Raw genomic sequence first — 21438 nt, 5'->3', positions numbered from 1 at the left:
GATCGGACCTCGCTGCGTGCTTTGTCAACTTGTCTGATAGTGTGTTGATTTGGCTTGTCTCGTTGTATGGTCCGATGTACGACTTTAGAAAAGTGAATGGACCTTTGGCGTCAAATGTTTATAACAGCATTAAACCCACAAAATTCCGGAATTGAAAATCTAAAGCACGACTTTGGAAATGTCAGTGCACCTTTCGCATCAAAATTTTGCGAGAACCTTAACACCAGAACACTGCGAATTCAAAGCGCACCGCCATATTGATGAGCGCTGGTCGCGCCATCTATCCTAAGCGCCGCGAAGCAGCAGGCCTGGGCTGCCACGCCGGGAGATGCGACCCGGCGCAAAAGCGAAACTTGGGCTTTCTAGCTGGGCGGAAGGCGTGTTTCGCGTTTTAACGCGATAGCGTTAAGGAGCTCGTGTCGCAGAAAAGCCGGTGTCGTCGGCGTCGGTGTCGGCGTCGGCGTCCGCGGCGTTGGCCGTGAGCGATAAATCATGGCAGGCACTTCATAAATAAAAAGCAACTTCCAAGATGGGCTGGGTGGGAATCGAACCAGGGTCTCCGGAGTGTGAGACGGAGACGCTACCACTCAGCCACGAGTTCGATGCTTGAAAGCGGTACAAAAGCGCGTCTAGTGAATGCGGTGTTGCCTTAGAAACGAGCCGTAGAAAGTTATACTGCGGTGTATATCGGTAATTATGAGCATGTAACTTACAGAAGTCGCATTTACACGAATAGCGAAGTACGTTTCCGCTACATTTCTTCTGCGCTTACCACACACGCAGAGCCATCTTGCGGCAAACAATAGACCCCCTCCTCTCAATGTACGGCGCTGCCCCGACAGGTGGCGCGCCGCGCGCGCATTGGGGCTGTGCGCGGACCGGTGCCAGGCGCCTCGCGTCCCCGACTCCCTCTCCCCTGACGACGCTTCGCCGTGCTCCCACACGGGTTGCAGAATCAAGCGCCGTTCCTTTCTTTAGATTACTATCTATCTATCTCTCTGCCCGTGCCGATCACGACGTTTGGCTGGCGTAGATCGTTTCCCCCTCCGAGACACCGAGTTCTTTGCTTCGTTCCGTTTGTTCAGGCGCGCGTTTCGTTGCCGCGCCGAACGCTGCGTTGCTCGACGCTCACCGCGTGATAGGTGGGCGCAGAGTCCGATGCGGGGCGCCTCGTAAGTGATCACTGTCTGAGCGCATTGTCTTACACCCCTTGGCGGGTCGACGGCAACGCTGTCGCGTTCCACTCTTGAAGGCGAAGCTTAAGCGTCCTCCAATTTTTTTTCTAACCTGTCATTTTCGCTGTCTCGATCCAATCAAACTTCAAGACCTCATGCAAGTCCGCAATGGCCACACTGAGTGCTGTGCAGACTGCAGAAGCGAATACATCGGGCAAGTACGCTATTACGTTTGTACGAACCGCGCGCTATATGCTAGAACACGTGTGAGCTGTAATATCTCCGCATTTTTGGCACGTAACCTGTGAAGGAATATACAGCACTGTGTTGGTGCCATATATTATTAAAGCACGCAGAACATTGTCCTCTGCACTTTCAGTTTCGTCTTGTTTGTCATGGTCACTACTGGGTTGGCCGCGTTTGGCAACCAACTGGTGAGGTCGTTTGACTGGGCTTATAGCCTGCCTGATTAGCAGACGCCTGCCCTTCACCACCTGCACATTGAAAACAATATATATGTTATAGTAAGAAGGGCTGTAGTTCTTTCCCATGCCATCACTATTGCGAAGATATAAAGTCCTCTCAAAATGAAATAGAAAATACACCAGGCCAAATGTATCGTGCAACTTATCGTACAACATTCACAACACAAGCCTACAGCACTCGAACAAGCAGTATATATGATGCTAAACCTGCACTCATTGGAAAATGAGGAACTACAGCAGTTATAATGTTAAACTACGTGTGCTGTCAAAGCCCCTGTAACAGGGTGAGCATGACAGCGGCAGGTGTTGTACAGTTGTTGCACAAACCATGACAGGGCACATAAAATTACCATACCTACTTAAAGCTGCATCATCAGGTACCCGTTTGGTACAAGACAACAACCGCACCTACATTCCAAGAAATTAGCCCCACCAACTGCAGCTACCTGTTATCAGACCTGTTTCGCTTGTGCGAGGCCATATCGGATTGTTGGCGCTCCCTTAGAAAACAAAAACAGTAAAAAAAAACTGGCGAGAACGAGCAAAATTTTGTTACAAAATACAACAATATTAACCACCTTATTTTCCTCGCTATAAGAATGGAAAAATCTTGCGCTTTGCCCCGCATAACAGCCCGCACGCAGTTTAGAGCTCAGGAGGCTCAAATGAATTCGTTACGAATTCACACCTACACCTGCAACACCCGCTCGTAAAGACAGGCGCGCTGCAAGAACACCTTCGGCGACGAGCAGTCGTCGTTTAGGTTTTTGTGGACGCGTGCTACGTGACGAGCAGACTTCGGTTTATTTTCATAGCAATAACGCTCACCAGCAAGGCAACATTCTATTGCCTACAACTTCTCGTTCACGCTTAATGGTTATGCCGTGCACCAGCTGCAAGTATCGCTAACCGCAAACTCAACTGTTCCGCTTAACTGTCGAGGGCTCTGCATTACTGAAAACATGAAAAGGCTTGCCGTTTTGTAATAGCCAAGGCGAAGCACCGGCACGGGATTCTTCTCTGTAGGCTTGTTGTTCACCTTATTTCAGAAAGTGCTCGGAGCAAACCTGCATGTTGCACATATTACGTTCGTAGGGCGCAAAGTTGAACGTGGCACCAAAATATACACAGATCGAATACTCACTCGTGTATTTTCACTGGGTTGGTAGTTCTTCCTATTCACTGCAGCTATCCACCGGTGGCGCAGCTTGGCATTCTTCGTTGCGGATGGAAATCGGTGCAGGCTGAAAACACCGCACCGACACGATTCCCTACGTGTGTTGTGCTCTTCGCAAACAGCGCTAAGCAACCTGCTCCTTTTGCGCTGGTTGTTTTGGCATCCAAACACGACGCAATGGAGCCCAGATGACTTCTTGTACTTTTGATCTGCGTGAACGGGCACATTTCACGACTTTGGAGTCCTAGAGCTAACGCTTGCCATGTCTACCGGTCGCCCGCGAACACACTTTGGCAGCCCAGTACAAAATGGCGCCGGTCGACCGGGCAACGAGGGTGCGAGAGTATGCGTTCGGTTAGTCTGGGTTACGGTTAGTCTGGGTTAGTCTGGGTTAGTCTGGGTTAGTCTAGGTTACGCGGCCTCCGTGAGATGCCGCGACCAGCCCACTCGCCATTAAAACGCCTTTGAGACTTTGCGCTTGGATGGGGCTCCTTGCGTTACGATATGTGACTCCCGGTGCATGGGCGTTGCCGCGAAATCCAGCGCGATTTCGCAATGTTCGCGCTAAAGTGTCTTTTCGAGCGTGAAAAGGACATTCTAGAGAAAATCGAGCATGATTTTTGGCGCCGGGGGTTGTTTGGGTCAGCGGCGCATGACAGCATGAAAAAATTTCGAGGGGGGGGGGGGTGGCTGAAGCCTCATAAGCCCGCCCCTATGGCTACGCCCCTGGCTGCAAGCACTTTTTGTGTGTGTGTGCTTCAACCCTCTTTTGTTGCTGAAGTTGGCCAATGGCCTCTCAGGGAGTTGATTGAGGGGACAGCAATCGACAAACACTCGCCAGAATACATGGGCGCCATCTTGCATTTGATGAATCTGCAAAACGTGCGATGGTTTCGGGTGTGCGAAAATTCGAAAGAGCAAACTAAAAATAAGTACTATACCAATAGCTGACTGGTGAATATCACGTATCGTTTCAAATTAGGTGTTGTAAAAAACAAAAGAACAGCAAAAAGTACATTGTTTTCTATTTCCCACCTAAGAAAACGTGAACAAAACTACGGGACTACTACCAGCAGCGGCGAAAGAAGCGCGCTTAGCTTCAGTAGCTTTCGTTTCATAGCCAAGAAAAGTTGCCTGGCAGTATTGGGGGCTAGCTCCACCACAGGAAAACCTCGCGCCACCGTCGGTGTGACGTGGCATGAGGGATCACGTGGACAAAGCGGCCGCGTCTAAAGTTTAAGGGGCTTTAGCCGCGTCGGCTGCTCCGGAAGCGCCGTAGCGAGCTGAAAACGAAAGTTTAAAGTCCCAGCTGCGCTGCGGTTCTGATTAAGTGGTGAGGCTTTACCGCCTTGAGTGTCTGCTTGACAACATTTGAAAGTACTATAATAGGTAGAGGCTGCCTTTGGAGGCGTGCAGCATGGCAGGCTACTGCTCGGTGCCGCAGTGCCGGACGTACGCAACAGAGCCCGGTGTGAACCTTATTCACACGTAGCCTCAGGACAAGGAGCTGCGTGAAGCTTGGCTCGCGAAACTGAGAACCGGCAAACGGCCATCGGCTACAACTCGGGTATGCAGCAAGCACAGACGCGAGGAAGATTTCTGCTATGGCGCCGGGACTGCGATGTTCGGTGAGTAGCAGAAAACGTGTACTGAGACGCTCGCACGCGCCCGCTGCATGGCTAATGTCATGACGCTTTATGTGGTCTATGAACTTGTTGATGCTAGATTCTGGCAAGTTCACTGGAACGGAAAGGGAGCGGTAAGAAGCGCATTAAAAAAAGGCATGGCATATGGTCATGTTTGTGTTATGAATTAATGCACTGGATTACGAAAAAAGAAGCAGCAGGAAATCGCACGCTGAGAAGACCGATAAACATACAGTGCGAAGCAACTTGAGAAATAATATTGAAATGTCCAAGAACTTATAAAAAAAAAGAAAGATTGAATCGTCTCAACGGCACATCAAAGTCATCGTAGCTAGACGTCGACGCCTCTATAACGAAATTATTTTTGAACAGTTCTGATAGCGAAGTAGGAAGCGGCCCCAATATATCCATTCCGATTTGGTCAAATGGTCTTCGAGGAACCTGCACGGGTTGTAGGAGGCCGGCTGGTTTCGACGGAGGCGACTTGCGCCTCTGGCATTCGAGGCAAGTGCGGACATGATGTTTCACGGTGGTGTTAAGTCTCGGCCAGTAGTACCTCTGCTTCACTCTGGCCAACGTTCTCGTGTAGCCTAAGTGACCAAAAGTCACCTTGTTGTGACAGGCTTGAAGTACTTCCGTACGAAGAGCTGCAGGAATGACGAGCAGATAGGGGGACCCGGTCGCAGAAAAGTTTCTTTTGTAGAGGACTTTGGCCCGCAAACAAAGCGACAACAGGCCTCTTGCGAAAACTCTAGGCGGTTTCGCAGATCTGCCCTCTAAGTAATTGATGAGCTCAAGGAACTCAGGGTCGTCCCGTTGTTGTTGGGCGATGGTGGATGTGTCCAGAACACAAAGAAATGCCGAGTCTTCTTCGGGTGGAGCAGACGACTCTATCGGCGATCGAGACAGGCAGTCAGCATCCGTATGTCGTTTCCCCGACTTGTACTTGACAGTCATGTCAAACTCTTGCAGCCGTAGGCTCCAACGCGCCAGTCATCCCGAAGGGTCTTTAAGGTTTGTCAACCAACACAGTGAATGGTGGTCGCTGATAACTGTGAAGTGGCGGCCATACAAATATGGGCGAAATTTCATAACAGCCCATACTACGGCGAGGAATTCCTTCTCAGTTGTGGAGTAATTGGCCTCTGTGCGTGAGAGTGTTCTGCTTGCATAGGCAAGTACTCTTTCTGTGCCCTCCTGCCACTGCACAAGAACAGCTCCCAAGCCAACATTGCTGGCATCAGTGTGGAGCAATGTAGGAGCGGTCTCATCAAAGTGAGCAAGCACTGGAGGTGTCTGGAGACGTTCCCGCAAGTCAGTGAATGCACCTTGCTCTTCGTCGCCCCATACAAAAGCAACGTCGTCTCTCGTCAGGCGAGTTAACGGTGACGCAATGCGAGCAAAGTCCGCAATCAATCGCCGGTAATAGGCACAGAGGCCCAGAAAGCGCCTGACAGCCTTCTTATCGGTTGGTACTGGAAACTGTGCTACGGCCGCAATTTTCTCAGGATCTGGGCGAACACCTGCGTGGCTGACGACGTGACCAAGAAACTGTAGTTCCCCGAAGCCAAAGTGGCACTTCTCCGGCTTCAGGGTGAGGCCGGCGGACCGGATGGACTGCAGAACCGCTTCAAGCCGTTGGAGGTGTTCTTCAAAAGTTGAGGAGAGCACGATGACGTCGTCCAGGTACACTAAGCAGATTTTCCACTTCAGACCTGAAAGCACAGTATCCATGAGGCGTTGGAATGTAGCAGGGGCAGAGCACAAGCCGAAAGGCAAGACTTTAAATTCGTATAGGCCGTCTGGCGTCACAAAAGCAGTTTTTTCACGGTCTCTCGGATCTACCTCGATTTGCCAATATCCGCTTTTTAAGTCCATTGAAGAGAAGTAACGCGCGTGACGGAGCCTGTCGAGTGAATCATCTATACGGGGAAGCGGGTACACGTCTTTCTTTGTCACTTGATTTAGTTTTCGGTAGTCCGCGCAGAAACGCAAGCTGCCGTCCTTTTTCTTAACGAGAACTACAGGGGATGCCCAGGGACTCGTTGATGGTTGAATCACGTCGTCTTCCAGCATTTTTGTCACTTGTTGTAGTATGGCTTCACGTTCTCTGGGAGCCACACGATAAGGATTTTGGTGAATTGGTCTTGCCGTGTCTTCTGTAATTATCCGATGTTTCGTTAGAGGCGTCCGTCCGACGCTGGACGTCGACGCAAAGCAGTCATTGAACTTCGACAATAGCGTGAGAAGCCGCTCTCGGTGGTGCTGCGACAAAGAAGTGCTGACGTCGAGTGCAGAAGCTGGGCCTTGCGTAGGTGTTTCTTCGAGTTGCGAACAACAGCCTCGAACATCCGCAACACCATCAAAATAAGCCACAGCCGTGCCCTTTGGAAGGTACCGTCGCTCTGTGCTAAAATTGGTTAGTAACAAGTTAGTGCGCCCGTCGGTGACATTTACGATTCCTCGTGCGACCGAGATACCGTGAGTAAGCAACAACTTGGTTACTTGGTCGGCAACTCCCTCGTAATGAAACGGTGTGTCACATGCTACCGTAACAAGGGTGCATGATCGAGGTGGGATGACGACGTCTTCTTCTGCTAGACGAAAGGAGTTGCGTTGCGGCGATAAGCAATGGACTAAACCAGGGCTCTTATAAAACGTCACCATGCGGTCCGGAATGTTAATTACGGTGCCGTATTCTTTCAGGAAATGCATTCCAATAATCAAATCCTTACAGCACACAGGAAGAACGATGAAAGTGGCCACGAAAGAAGAATCCCGGATGCTAATTCTAGCAGTACATCTTCCAACAGGCATCAGTAATTGCCCGCCTGCCGTCCTTATGTGGGGTCCCGTCCATGGCGTCTTTACTTTCTTCCGACGGAGAACGAGTTCCTGACTCATTATAGAGAAATCGGCACCAGTGTCGACTAACGCTGTCACCGGCTGTCCATCCACCAAAACATCAATGTCGGCGCTCACAATTTCTTCGGTGTCGGGGTTTATCGTCTTCACGTTGTTCTGCGGCGAGAGTGTCGGGGGCTTTTTATTGTCTTGCGGTGGGCCTGCAACCTTACCCCCAGAGGTGGCCGCCTTCAGTTTCCCCGGCGTGGGCTGGGCGACCTTCGTCCTCGGAGGTCAGCAAAAGTACGTCCAGCCGGGGAAGGCATCTGACGTGGAGGGGTTGGAGAGCGCGACCGACGGCCGAAATCGGACTGAACATGCGGCACAGATTCGTCATTCGGGTGCGCTATTGGAGGTCCCTGAAAAGCAGTTTCGTCGTGGCGTAGCATGGAGTCGTCAGTTGCACGTCGACCATAGGACCACGGGCGAAAAGGTCGAAATGATGTGTCGCGATGCCAGCAATGACGCGAAATGTGGCCGACGCCTCCGCAGTGAAAACAGAGCGGGCGCCTATCGACGGTGCGCCATGCGTCGGTTCTCCGAAATTGCGGCCGTCCCGTCTGCGGCTGGTGGTATGACTGTAGCTGCGTGACGGGTGCGCGCCTCGAAGCCTCCTCTTGCGGCGGCGACCAAGGAGCGACTGTCGGAGGCTGGTGGTACGGCGGTGTGGTTGTAACGGGTGATGGACATCGGACAGCGGCTGCGTAGGTCATGGGACGCTGGTGATCTTGCAGATCGGCTGCCGGTAACACCTGCCTGATTTCTTCACGCACCACTCCGGCGATTGATGCTACGGGTCTATCCACTGTCGGTGTCATAATCTTTTGAATTCCTTCTCTGACGAGTTCTCTGATCAATTCCCGCAAGGGGTTCTGATACTCGCCAGTCACTGTGGCGGCATTGATTGTGGTGCTGGTGGACAGTCGATCGTACAGTCTGCATCTCTGATGAAGGGCCTGCTCAATAGCCGTAGCCTCTTTGATAAAGTCAGCGATGGTGACTGGTGGATTGCGCACAAGTCCCGCGAGCAACTGCTCTTTTACACCTCGCATGAGGTAGCGCAACTTTCTTTCGTCAGTCATGTTCGGGTCGGCTCTACGAAAGAGGCGGGCCATGCCCTCGGCGAACATGGTTACCGACTCATTAGGTTGTTGTACGCGTACCTCCATCATCTGTTGGGCACGGTCGCGTCGGTCGGAATTCGCAAAAGTATCTGTGATTTTCTGACGAAAGTCATTCCATGTCGTTAGGCTAGCTTCGCGGTTTTCGTACCAAGTACGGCCGCTGTCGTCAAGGGCGAAATAGACGTGAGAGAGCTCTTGCTGCTCAGTCCACTGATTAATCTGTGCGGCGCGTTCATATTTGTCAAGCCAGTCTTCAATGTCTTCGAAGACTGCTCCGCGATCGCGATCGGGAACCAGAGGATGCAGAACGGTTACTTGCTGTGGACTGGAAAACCGGCTGCTTTGGGGTGCTTGCGTTGGGCTGGTTTCGGCCATTGCGAGATGTGTGGATCTCCTGGACAGGGGTGGTTGAAGGGGAGAGAACTCCGGGGCAAGGCCTAGCAGTCGACGACTAAAGCGATACACGGGTGTTGAAACTGGTGATAACGCGTCCGGGCTAGAGGAACGACTCCCAGGACTCCCGAGCATCAGGCGCGGTCCGTACCCCGCACCTCCACCAGTGTCGCAGTACAACGCGGACAGTAGACAGGGAGATGTTCAAGAGCCGCAGGACAACTTGTTCAAATACAAAACAGGCCAGAACCACGTCTTCTTCGATCTCGCTGAATCCCACTGACCCACTAGACGAAATCCGTTAATGTCCCTATCTTGGCTGATATGTGCACTAATATGTGCTTTAATTTAGCAAGTGAGATGGCTTTTATGGCTCATTCAGTCAAATCATACGGCAAGCTGCATTCATCAATCTTCTATTGAATTTTGCAAATGTTCAATGAAACATGTTTCCCTGATATGCAGACATGCAATGGCAAGTCATTCTGTGTGTTCCAAAGGTAAAATTTAATCTCTAAATTAAAGAAGACATTTCTAGTCAGAAACAAGCAAAAATGGTGAATGCAGAGTATCAGAAGCCCAAGGTACAGAAATTATGAGAAATGTCGAATGATTTTAAGGAAAGAGTCGTATTTGAAAATGCAAGACTCTTTAGCGGAGGTCAAGCAAGTCGAAATAGGTAGAATACTCTGCAAAATTATGCGAGTGAGGGGATGTCAAACAATGGGTCAGGAAATGCGTTGTTTTTCTGCAAAACAAAAGCTGATTGCCATTACATAAGTAACTTTAGCATCATGAGACTGCTGCTTGATAAATTCAGAAATAAGCCAAAAAGCAAGACACACAAAAATAAAAAAACAATTTAATGATGATTTCTCCACACTGGGATAAATAAAAACAAACACATCACATCTAATGTGGACATATCAGATGCCTTGTGAAACACTAAAGGAAAATTTCAGTTTCGAGCTATGGCACTTGCCGCATAGATGTGGTGGGCCTTTCACTAATAGTGATAGTTACCACTGCCTTTAGAAATTGAAAGCATTCATGCAGACAAGGATGATTCTTTATATTTTCGGCTACCACTTCAAATGCCTCCACCAAGTGTTACAATGCTGCATGCAGCCATACTAACGATCTCGCAGCAACACCTGCAGGTAAAAAGCAGAAGCAGTCAAAGTGCTGGTGTGTACTGCACACTATGTTTGAAAACTTTTAGGCAAGAAGCAGACATAACAACTGCATTTATTTCCATAATTCCCCATTTGAATGGCCTTTTTGCTTAGACAATGCCTACGCCTAGCCACAGCAGCTCCCTCATACAGACTTCGCAAGCCAAGAGGCCGTGGAGGCAAATGCAGGTAAGAGGCAAGAAGCAATATCACTGGTATTGACGTTCATCTAATTTCTTTGTTTTTCTAACGTTTAGGCAGCCAGCACACCTCGAACAGCCACCTTGACTGCAGATGTCTCACCCTAGTCACCAAGAAAGCATTTGAGGGAAAGCGACAGGCAATGTGAACAGCCACTTCTCTATGTGAACGATACTCTTTCTCTCGGATGACTCCCACGCCTCGCCACGGCAGCTCATCTGTGCAGACTCCACCAACAAAGACGCCGCGGAGGCGTCTGCAGGTGAGAGGCAAGAAGCAATGGCACTGGTGCTGACATTCGCCCAATTTCTTTCCTTTTCTTACGCTGCGGCAGCTAGCACACCTCGAGCAGCCACCTTGACTGCGAGTGTATCAGCAGCTTCCTGTTGTACATATGCTCATAATAAACTTCAGTAGACTTGAGCTTTATTTATTTATTTTTATTTATTTTCAATACTGCCAGTCTCTTTATCGAAACCATAGCAGGTGGGCATATTGTTACAATGTGGGCTTTGATACAACATTATTCATAGAACATGTGAATACAAAGTACAATAAACCAGATACGCTACAAGTAGCTACACAGTACAGTCTGGAAAAATACAAAATGCAAAAAAGCAAGACATCGTTTCATGCTTATAATTAGTGAAGTCAGCTATAACAATAAAACAGATGTTATAAACACAATAAATTGTCATTCAATACAATCTCGTGAAATATAAATGCAACACAACCATTTACAACCTAACAGTGCATAACTTAATACAATCTAACATAACATAAGAGATAAATCTAAATAATGTAAAAAACAAATTTGCATAGGACAAATATTTCTAGCAGTTATTCCTTATTCTTTTCTATCATGTTACTAAAAATTGAAGGCGAGTCTATATCAGCTATTGCTGAGTCGAGGTGGTTCCACTCCCTAACAGCAGTAGGGAAAAAAGAGTATCTAAATGTGTCCGTTTTACAAGGGTACTCAACTAACATTTTATTATGCTTATGGCGTGAAATACGGGACGTAGAGAAAGTAATGTATTTTGAAGAATTTATGTTAATGCGGTTGTGCAACAGATTGTGTATAAATTTTAGCCGAGCTTGCTGTGCTCTGTTTACCAGTGTGTCCATTCCCGATGAAGCCAGGAGTTCTGTGGGCGAGTCAGTGGTTTTGTACTTGTTGTGAATGAACCGTATTGCTTTCCTTTGAACTTTTTCCACTTCGGCTATGTTTGTCTTTGTGTGAGGAAACCAAACCGTGTTGGCGTATTCTAGTACTGGCCGCACAAAGGTTTTATAGCATAGCAGTTTGATATGACTGGGAACAGATTTCAGGGACCTTTTAATGAAGAAAAGCTTACGGGTGGTTGCTGAAGTGATGTTGGCAATGTGCTTGTTCCACTTCAAGTCTGATGCTAGAGTCAGTCCTAGATACTTGTGTTGCTGAACATTAGTTAGGGATGTACCATTGAGAAGGTAGGTGAATCCTGACTTAATCTTCTTTGTTGTTACTGCCATTGTCACTGATTTCTTGATGTTGATAGACATTTGCCATTGTTCACACCAGGCATTTATCTCGTTAAGGCATCTGTTCAAAGTAAGGTGATCTTCATAGCTTCTTATTTCTTTATATATAATGCAATCATCTGCAAAAAGCTTTATGCTGCATGCTATGTTATTGACGATATCATTGATGTAAATTAAAAATAGTAAGGGCCCCAAGACCGAGCCCCGGGGAACGCTAGATGTGACAGGAACTGTATCAGATGATGCTTCATCATGAGAAACGAACTGTGAACGTTGTGATTAAAAATCTCTAGTCCAGGTTGTAATGCTTCCATTTCCAATAATTGACTCCAATTTTGCAATTAGCTTGTTGTGACACACACAGTCGTATGCTTTGCTAAAATCTAGAAATATTATATCTGTTTGACCGCGATTGTCAATAGTCTGTGCTAGGTCATGTATAACTTCAGCCAACTGTGTCACTGTTGACATCCCGTGCCGAAATCCATGCTGATTGGCTGTTAGTATGCCATTCTCTTCAAAATATGTTGTTAGGTGTTTTAAAATTATATGCTATAGTATCTTGCACGATGTACTAGTTAGTGATATCGGTCTGTAGTTGGGAAGGAGAGTTTGTGTCACCTGATTTATGGATTGGAATTATCTTTGCTTTTTTTCCAGTCATCTGGAACACGTCCGGTTGAAAATGATATGCGATAGATAATGCCAAGATACCTGCTGCACCATTCTGCGTATCGCTTTAAGAATTCGTTCGGGACGTCGTCATGGTCACTAGATTTTTTCGTGTCTAATCCGAGTAGGAGGTTAAAGATTCCTGAGTCAGTTATGTTTAGTGAGTCGATGGTGAAACCTGTAGGAATTATTGGGGGGACAAACCCGTTATCTGCAGTAAATACCGATTGGAAGTACTTGTTGTATGCATTAGCTTGAGAAACTTTTTCATCGTGGGGTCGTTCTGGCGTGATTACTTTGCGTGCACGGAAGTGATTCCAAATATGTGCGGATTACTTTTTACGAAGTTAGGCAGGGTAGTATTAAAATATTCTTTTCTGGAGTGGCATCAATTTTGATGTCTGAAGTGATTGATTTTTAGTCTTCTTCAAAGACCGACGTAACCTTTTCACTTTTCGTTTGATATGAATTACCTCGCGCGTTACCCATGGGTTGTATTTGCGAGATTTTCTTGTTTTTAACGGTATAAATTGTTCAATGCAGTCATGTATTACTGTCTTAAACTTAATCCAGAGGGAATTTGCGTCTGCCGAAAGATTGCAAGCCATTTCCGCAAAATCCGTGAATTCATGTGCCATGTACGTCAAAACATTGGCGTCGTCCGCCTTCGCAAACTCGATAACGGTGCTTTCTAAAGACCTTTTTTGTATGCTAAACGACAGAGGTAGGTGACATATTGGTATATCGTGGTCGGATATACCTTCAACAATACTAGTGTGTATTTTGTTTACAAAGAAGTGATCAGAGAGTAGTATTAGATCGAGTATATTACTTGCAGTACCATGTGAGCGTGTTGGTTGATCAACTACTTGTTGTAGGTTGAAGTTGAGCATTAAATCAATTAGTGCTTCTGAAGTGCGTGATGAGTATTGCATTTTCTTACAGTTTATTTCTGGAAGGTTAAAGTCATCCATGATGATAATTCTTAGGCTGTGAGCGTGGCACTGCAGAAACTCATGTATGTTCTTTATGAAGCTTTCGTCCGAGTCAGGACTTCGGCAAACGCAGCCTACAATTATGGCAGTGTTGTTGCAGGTAATTCTGCAGAACACGGCCTCAGCATCCCTCAAATTTGGCAACGGTTCGTATGGGAGGGATTTCTGTATTAGCAGTGCCACGCCACCACCACGTGTCTGTCTGTCTTTTCGAATGGCGGAGTAATCGGGAGGCACAAATTCGTGATTTAAGATAGCCGAGGGAAGACACGTTTCAGTTATCGCTACTATGTCTGGATTATGTTCAAAGAGTAGATTTTCAAGCGCGTCAGTCTTATTTAAAATGCTTCTCGTGTTTACGTTCAATAACGTCAGTTCTTTGACTGCGCTTGGCTTCGCGTGATTGGACGCTTTGCTCCTACGTTTTTTTAAGTAAAACTCTCTCCCCCTTGTCCTCGTCCCAAGCAAAAACTTGGTCATTAATGTAAAGCTTGTCTAATGACAAAGAAACCCTGTCATGGTTTTCTCGGTTTTCCTTGGCGCTATTCCACAGCAGTTTCCCGATTTCTCGAGTTCTCTTACAGAAGTCGTCCCCGATAGAGAAACCTGTGTTTTTTAGCTTGCGCCCTTTTCCTAATATTGTAGATTTCTGTCTAGAATCCAGAAGCCTAAAGATTACTGGTCTTGTTTTGTTATGCGCTGGTTTACCGAGACGATGAATTCGCTCTATAGCAATAGGCTGCAAGCCAAGCGTGTCCTGTATAATGGTCTTATTTACAGTTTGTTCTAGCTTTTCACTGTTTTCGCCTTCTGCTTCCGTCAGGACGTATACTATTAGGTTTGACCGTCTACTCTGGTTTTCCAAGTCGTCCATTCGTTTTTCCATTTTCCTTGCACTCTCATGAATGTCTTGTATTTGGCTTACGCATGAAGTTATCATCGACTCCAGGCATGACAGAGCATCTAGTTCTTTTTTATCTATACTGGCAAGCCGTCCTTCTTTTATTTCCTTGATATCGGCTGCAACTTCCTTCAACTGCTTTACGATTTGCGCTAGATCAGGACCTAGATTGCTCTCTGTCTCCCGCTAGCAAAAGCAGCTCTTTTAACTATCTCACTGCGTTCACAAGCATACAACAAAGCTGCGGGCACGGCAGCAACAGCAAGAACGGATCACTAGAACGGATACAGTAGTCGTGTTGTCTTCTTACCTGCACGATGAAAACAAACGGATTAGTGACCGTCATTCCGACGGTGCCACCGTGCCCAGTGGACGCGATGCGAGGAGGCAGGCTACTTATAGGCGCGCTGTGAAGCGGCGCTGGCTGCTGGTGACGTAGTTCGTCACACGTGGGCCTAGTCGCGGATGGGGGCAAACAGTTCCAAGGTGCTGAACACGTTATCTTCGCCCCGTGAAACGTGACGAAGCTTGTGTCGCTTGCTTCCATGGACGATGCCGCCGGTAGCATGCCATCCAGGGATACGAAAAGACCGATGGAGAGCTGCACGATGAAAACAAACGGATTAGTGACCGTCATTCCGCCGGTACCACCGTGCCCAATGGACGCGATGCGAAGAGGCAGGCTACTTATAGGCGCGCTGTGAAGCGGCCCTGGCTGCTGGTGACTTAGTTCGTCACACGTGGGCCTAGTCGCGGATGGGGGCAAACAATTCCAAGGTGCTGAACACGTTATCTTCGCCCCGTGAAACGTGACGAAGCTTGTGTCGCTTGCTTCCATGGACGATGCCGCCGGTAGCATGCGTATGCCATCCAGGGATACGAAAAGACCGATGGAGAGCTGCACGATGAAAACAAACGGATTAGTGACCGTCACTAATAATAAACTTGAAGGCAAATGGGACATTGATGCATTGCTTTTTTGAACATTTAGTGTACACGTACAATATGTTATACTTTGCAGAGCTACAGAGCGTATCTTGTGTTGCGTGGCCCTCAATGCAGTTCATGTTGTAGCAGCTGCTTTGTTTGTGTATTGCACACTGGATTAAGCTTGTGATATCCACATGTGCAAAAGGCTTATACGTCTCTCACATATACAAAATAAGGTTCACAATCAAAAATAAAAGTAAACAATCCCATTGCGGAATTGTGTTTATTACAGTAATTCCTTAACAGTTATTGAGAAGCTGACAACTTGAACTGGTCAATCCGTCATGGGAAGGAATTGCATGTACACATATAGAAAAAAAGGGGTATGTGTGTACGTTCGTAGGGGGGGGGGGATATAGCATTAGGGCGGTACGAAAAAACGTACCAACACCGTCCTCTAGACCCATTCCTTTAAGATACCGTAACAAAGCGTATTGTGCATAAAGTTTATACAACTAACTCTGATATTACTACACATGCCACGCCACGCGAGCTACATATGCCATGACTCGCATTCGCGACTGCACGGATGCCCACCATATTCTGGTTAATCATGCTCACTGCACCGAGGCGAAGGAAAGATCACGGGCGCAGGTGCCTTTAAAGTATCTCGACCTTGCGAGGCACCGCTGCGCGTGCCAGGGGAGCTGTCTGTGCGAACACTCCTTGGCACACACCCGCCTCGGCGGCCCCTATCTACGTACCGTTCAGCTTCGAGCTTTGATCCCCCCACTGTCCCTTGGGTGCCCTGGAGTTCCTGCGCCGCCTAATTTATTGTAATCTCAGGTGCTCTCCTGAGACTTCTGTTTGTCGGTTACGTGTGCCTTACAGCTGGATCAGTACTTGTGAAAAAACGATATATCGTCGCGACAAGAAAAGCACCCCGCAACTGAAAAGGCGCCCAGCGTCTTCTGTAACATACTGCGCCCGTGCGAAGAGAATTGCGGAACGCCAACGAGGAATCTGAGAGCTCCGAGCTCCTAACTCGTAGTCTCGTCGAGTGACACTCCTGCAACAGGCGTGACCGCCGAAAACCGCATTCCGCCGGAAACTTCAACAGGATCATCCTTCTGCATAACTGCCACCTGCATGGCCAACATCGACCACACCTGCACCATCCAGCAATATAGAATAAAGGACCAACTTATAAAGCCCAAACACACGGCTGCACGCACACTACATCACCACAATGCACAAGAGAGACGCCATGCTGCTACGCTGCTACGGTCACCAAGTCTGGCAAGCATCTCAGAAGCTGGCAGCCTCAGCGCGTAGCAACATGGTGGCGCTCTTGCGGTTCCCGATTTCAATGCATGGGCCCTATGGGTAGCTTTCCTCTAGAGTTAGTATTGGCGGCGAGGAGTTACGGAGTCGCCATCTGTCGGAAGCGCCTCCCTGGCGTAGTATGAGTGATCACGCGGCGGGCTCCTCATGTGTTTCGCTTATACGGCGCTCAATAAAAACGCCACGCGGTAGCCCTCCTAGACCTTTATGTAGGTACTCTCAAAACAAGAGAAGTTCTTGACTGTCGACATAATAAGCTTGGGCCAACGGAAAGCACAGAATCGTTTACGGACGCTATCTCTTTACCGAATACGTACAGTGAACGCCACTGCGCGCGGTCGCCGCGATGGAGTCTCCCGAACCGGCTTCTTGGGTGATAGGTAGCCAAACGCTGAAAGGGAACTATGTGAAACTATGCTGTCTGTATAACCAAATGGGGCATAACAGAATGGAGCCTCAATCCAGCGATCACATGGGTTCGCAGCGACCGACCGCACGTCTGCATGCATGTCCGCGCACAATGTTTTGCTTTCGCTGTGAGCGCGTTTTCGCGCCATGCCGTGAGCTTTAGGCCGCAGCATATGAGCATTTGATAGTACACTAACAACCATTGTTGCGTGGACGCTATCAGAACTGTTAAAAAATAATTCTGTCATAGAGACTTCGACGCCTAGCTACAGCGACTGTGATGTGCCGTCGTGACGATTCAATCTTTTTTTTTTTTTGTCTTCTAAATTCTTGGACATTTCAATATTATTTCTCAAGTTGCGTCGCACTGTATGTTTATCGGTCATTTCAGCGCGCGATTTCCCTCTGCTTGTTTTTCATAATCCAGTGCTTTAATTCATAGCACAAACATGACCATATGCCGTGCCTTTTTATAATGTGCGTCTTACCGCTCTGTTTCCTTTCCAGTGAACTTGCCAGTATCTAGCATCAACAAGTTCATAGACCAAACCGTCCTGACGTTAGCCGGGCAGCGGGCGAGCGTCTCAGTGCGCGATTTCTCCTACTCGCCGAACATCGCGCAGTCCCGGCGCCGTAGCAGAAATGTTCCTCGCGTCTGTGGTTGCTGCATACCCGAGTTGTAGCCGATGGCTGTCTGCCGGTTTCGCCAGCCAAGCTTCACGCAGCTCCTTGCCCTGTGGCTACATGTGAATAAGGCTGACACCGGGCTCTGTTGCGTGCGTCCGGGACTGCGGCACCTAGCAGTAGCCTACCATGCTGCACGCCTCCAAAGGCAGCCACTACCTATTATAGTACTTTCAAATGTTGTCAAGCAGACACCCAAGGCGGTAAAGCCTCACCACTTAAACAGAACCACGGCGCAGGTGGGACTTTAAACTTTCGTTTTCAGCTCGCTTCGGCGCTTCCGAAGCAGCCGACGCTGCCGCTGTGTCCACGTGATCCCTCGTGTCACGTCACGCCAAAGGTGGCGCTAGCTTTTCCAGTGGTGGAGCTCGCCGCCAATAGTAACTCTATGCACAAAGCCCTATTCTAAACCTCTTCACTCCTGCGTGCCCCAACGCTAACAGCCGCAAAGCTCTTTGGGGCCCCTATTCTAAAACTCTCTATTAAAAATTGTTTTTAGGTGTTTGCGCATATATTTTGCCGTTTTTAAGGCTTGATTATTGTGTGCTGTGCTAGGAGGGATGATGGAACGCTATGAAACCAGCAGAAGCAGATTTTTTTTCCCTGCTTTTTCGGCGCGTAGCTGCCCGCTTGTTTTATGATGCCTGCTTCCGGTTAGAAGAAGGCTTTTGAAGCCAGTTTGGTAGGCAAATTCCTATTAGTGTCGAGTACTAGCACAAAAATCAGAATTCTTTGTCTCGCCAATAATGTATACGTAATGTACGCGATGTTTACATACATGCCAGAGCTTTATTCGAGTGTTAAGTCGTCCACGGCCATGTATTGTACTCGCAGGCAAAAACACTCTCGCGGCTTGCGCAGATCAACCCGCTTCGCGAGTTATTTCTATTGCATTGATCAGATTCTTTATTTGGCTTTCTAAAGACACTTGCCCGGCGTGAGAGGACTGCGATTAGGGTTTCGGTGGCACACGCCATAGGCGATGCGCTCTCGTGTGTGCAATATGTAGCTGCCGATGCAACAACACGGATGCGTTTGCGCTGCTCGAAGTGCGTACGTGTGTGCGTGTACACAATCCACTGCAGTGTGTCCAGCTTGTGCAGCTTTATAATTTAATCATCTTAGTACCATGACGTGCGAACGCAAGGCGCGTGACATATTCGCCCGTTTAACGCGAGCGCCATGAAGAAACGTGCGCGATCAACGCGGAGCACCTCATCTATTCTAGTCGTTTCGTCATGACGCTGGCCTCTCTTTATGCAGTAAACTGATGCTACGCTTTTGTGAGAAACTGGTACCGATGGCTCTCAAGCGCAAACATCGCAGTGGGACCTGTACTTCATTTGTGAACAAAGCATGTGCAAGGACGAAATTTACAGATACATAAATGGTTTCCATCAATGAGAATTTTCCTTCTTTGCGCAGTTCCAAGTCAACATCAGCCAAAAAACTCGTGCCCCACTTTATCCTGCCAAAGACGGCGAAGCAGACAAAGCCTACTCACAATAGTCAAAACTATTTGCACTTGTAGTGAACAGCTTGTCCTCGCAAAATATATTTGCAGCCCCTAACAGAAGCACGGACTGACAAAGCTACGCACTCTCAGCACTACAACAATAACACGTGTTACGTTTCTAGCACGATATATGGCAGAACACAGCCTGCGTACTCCAAAGCTTCGTACCCCTGTTAAATATAGCACGATCAGGAAAACAAATCAGAACGAGCACCGATATGCTTCGGCAGGGCCGGGAGTGAGCGGGGCTCTGGAGCCCCCTCCGGAGTTTTCCGGAGGGGGCTCGAGCCCCGGAGCCCCCGCGTAGTCGGCGCCTATGGGTCTTGTATGAGATCGTATGGGCCCTATAAGAAATCGTATACGTTTATTCAGTATGGTTTTGTCATTTGGTGCACATCAATTGGACGCCATTCTCAGGTGCGTTATAGCACCTCTCCATAAGTGCATCGATGCGTCAGGAAAGTTACACTTCCCGTGGTGCCGATCATGGTGTAACTTCATTTTTTTAGCGAAGCTTTCTTTACCTAGTTGAACGTTGAACATTGAAGTCACGTTACAGTTAACTGTTAGTCCTTCACTGCAATAAACACCCTTTCTTCACGACCTGAAGGAGGCCCACGCATGCCCGAGGGGACAGAGACCAGCTGATACTCCATTTACAACCTTTGGAAAAGCCGGGAGTGAACCACGAACTGTTGGAGCGCTGCGCCGCCGCTGGTCCGTGCCGCAGGGGGAAGCTGAATTCGTTCGATGCGGACGGTGCCTGTATCAGTGGCGGACTCCAGTGGCACATTCTGAAAGCTTACCAAGGAGGGCGTTTCGACAGGGAGTCAGTCGGTCTGTTTAGCTCGCCTCAGCTTCGTGAAGACGACGGCAAAGCGATTGGCTGCTTGCCGTTCAGATGTCTCCTCTAAACATAGCGAAATGGGAAAAAAAAGAAGATTAAAAAGAAACAAACAGAAAACGCTGGTACTGGCGTAGATAACGTTGCTCAGTGGTTACCTTCCTGCAGGTATTACAGTTTTATGCCATCTTCTGGCAGCTAATTCACTGATATTAGAAACTCACGATTTTATCATTAGAAACGCCAAATTTTAGGTAATAAAGTTATAAATGAGCGAGTCCAACATTTGATGTATTCTGTTAATTTTCGATACATATCCCTTCCACAAGGTCCAAAACAAAGTTCAAAAAAGAGTAACATTTTGTTATCATAGAGAGCGCAATTTTCGTGAAGTATACACAGGCAATCGCACAAGAACGTCACGTAGGCCTCTTGGCAATTCGGGATGCTTTAAACGTGCAGAAAGAAAGCGGATAAGATGAGCGACAGACCACAACAGTGTTCTATTGATTGTCCCTTTCCTTCCGTGAATCTTCTGCGTTGTTTTAGCGTGGGTTGTCTATTACGAATTTTTGAAAATGAAAATTTAATGCATTGTTTTTGAAGGCAGTAAAGCTGCTTTTTTCTTGACATTGTGTCGTAAACGTGGATTGTTGACATTTATAAGCATGACTGCTGCTCCTGTATTGCAAGCAGCTGCGTAGGGGTGTTACTCGAAATTACGTTTCGTTCAGTGATGTACTATATTACTGGTTCTCAAGTGGAGGGCAAGCCGCACGCCCGCTGACCCTTCGCTTTCTCTCTCGTTCAACACACGCGCATATATATATATATATATATATATATATATATATATATATATATATATATATATATATATATATATATATATATATATCTTCAGGCTGGCTACGCCCACTGCAGGGCAAAGGCCTCTCCCACACTTCTCCAACTATCCCGGACATTTACAAATTGTGGCCATGTTGTCCCTGCAAACTTCTTGATCTCATCCGCCCACCTAACTTTCTGCCGTCCCCTGCTATGCTTCCCTTCCTTTGGAATCCTTGGAATTACATGTCCAATACCTTACAATACCCCTGGAATTACATGTCCTGCCCATGCCCACTTCTTTTTCTTGATTTCAACTAAGATGTCATTATCTCGCGTTTGTTCCCTCACCCAATCTGCTCTTTTCTTATCCCTTAACATTACACCTATCATTCTTCCTTCCATAACTCGTTGCGTCGTCCTCAATTTAAGTAGAACCCTTTTCGTAAGCCTCCAGGTTTCTGCCCGTTACGTGAGTACTGGTAAGACACAGCTGTTACACACTTTTCTCT

This window comes from Dermacentor variabilis, chromosome 1 (assembly GCF_050947875.1).
Source record: "Dermacentor variabilis isolate Ectoservices chromosome 1, ASM5094787v1, whole genome shotgun sequence".
In the NCBI taxonomy this organism is placed as follows: Eukaryota; Metazoa; Arthropoda; class Arachnida; order Ixodida; family Ixodidae; genus Dermacentor; species Dermacentor variabilis.
This window is presented reverse-complemented; position numbering follows the sequence as displayed.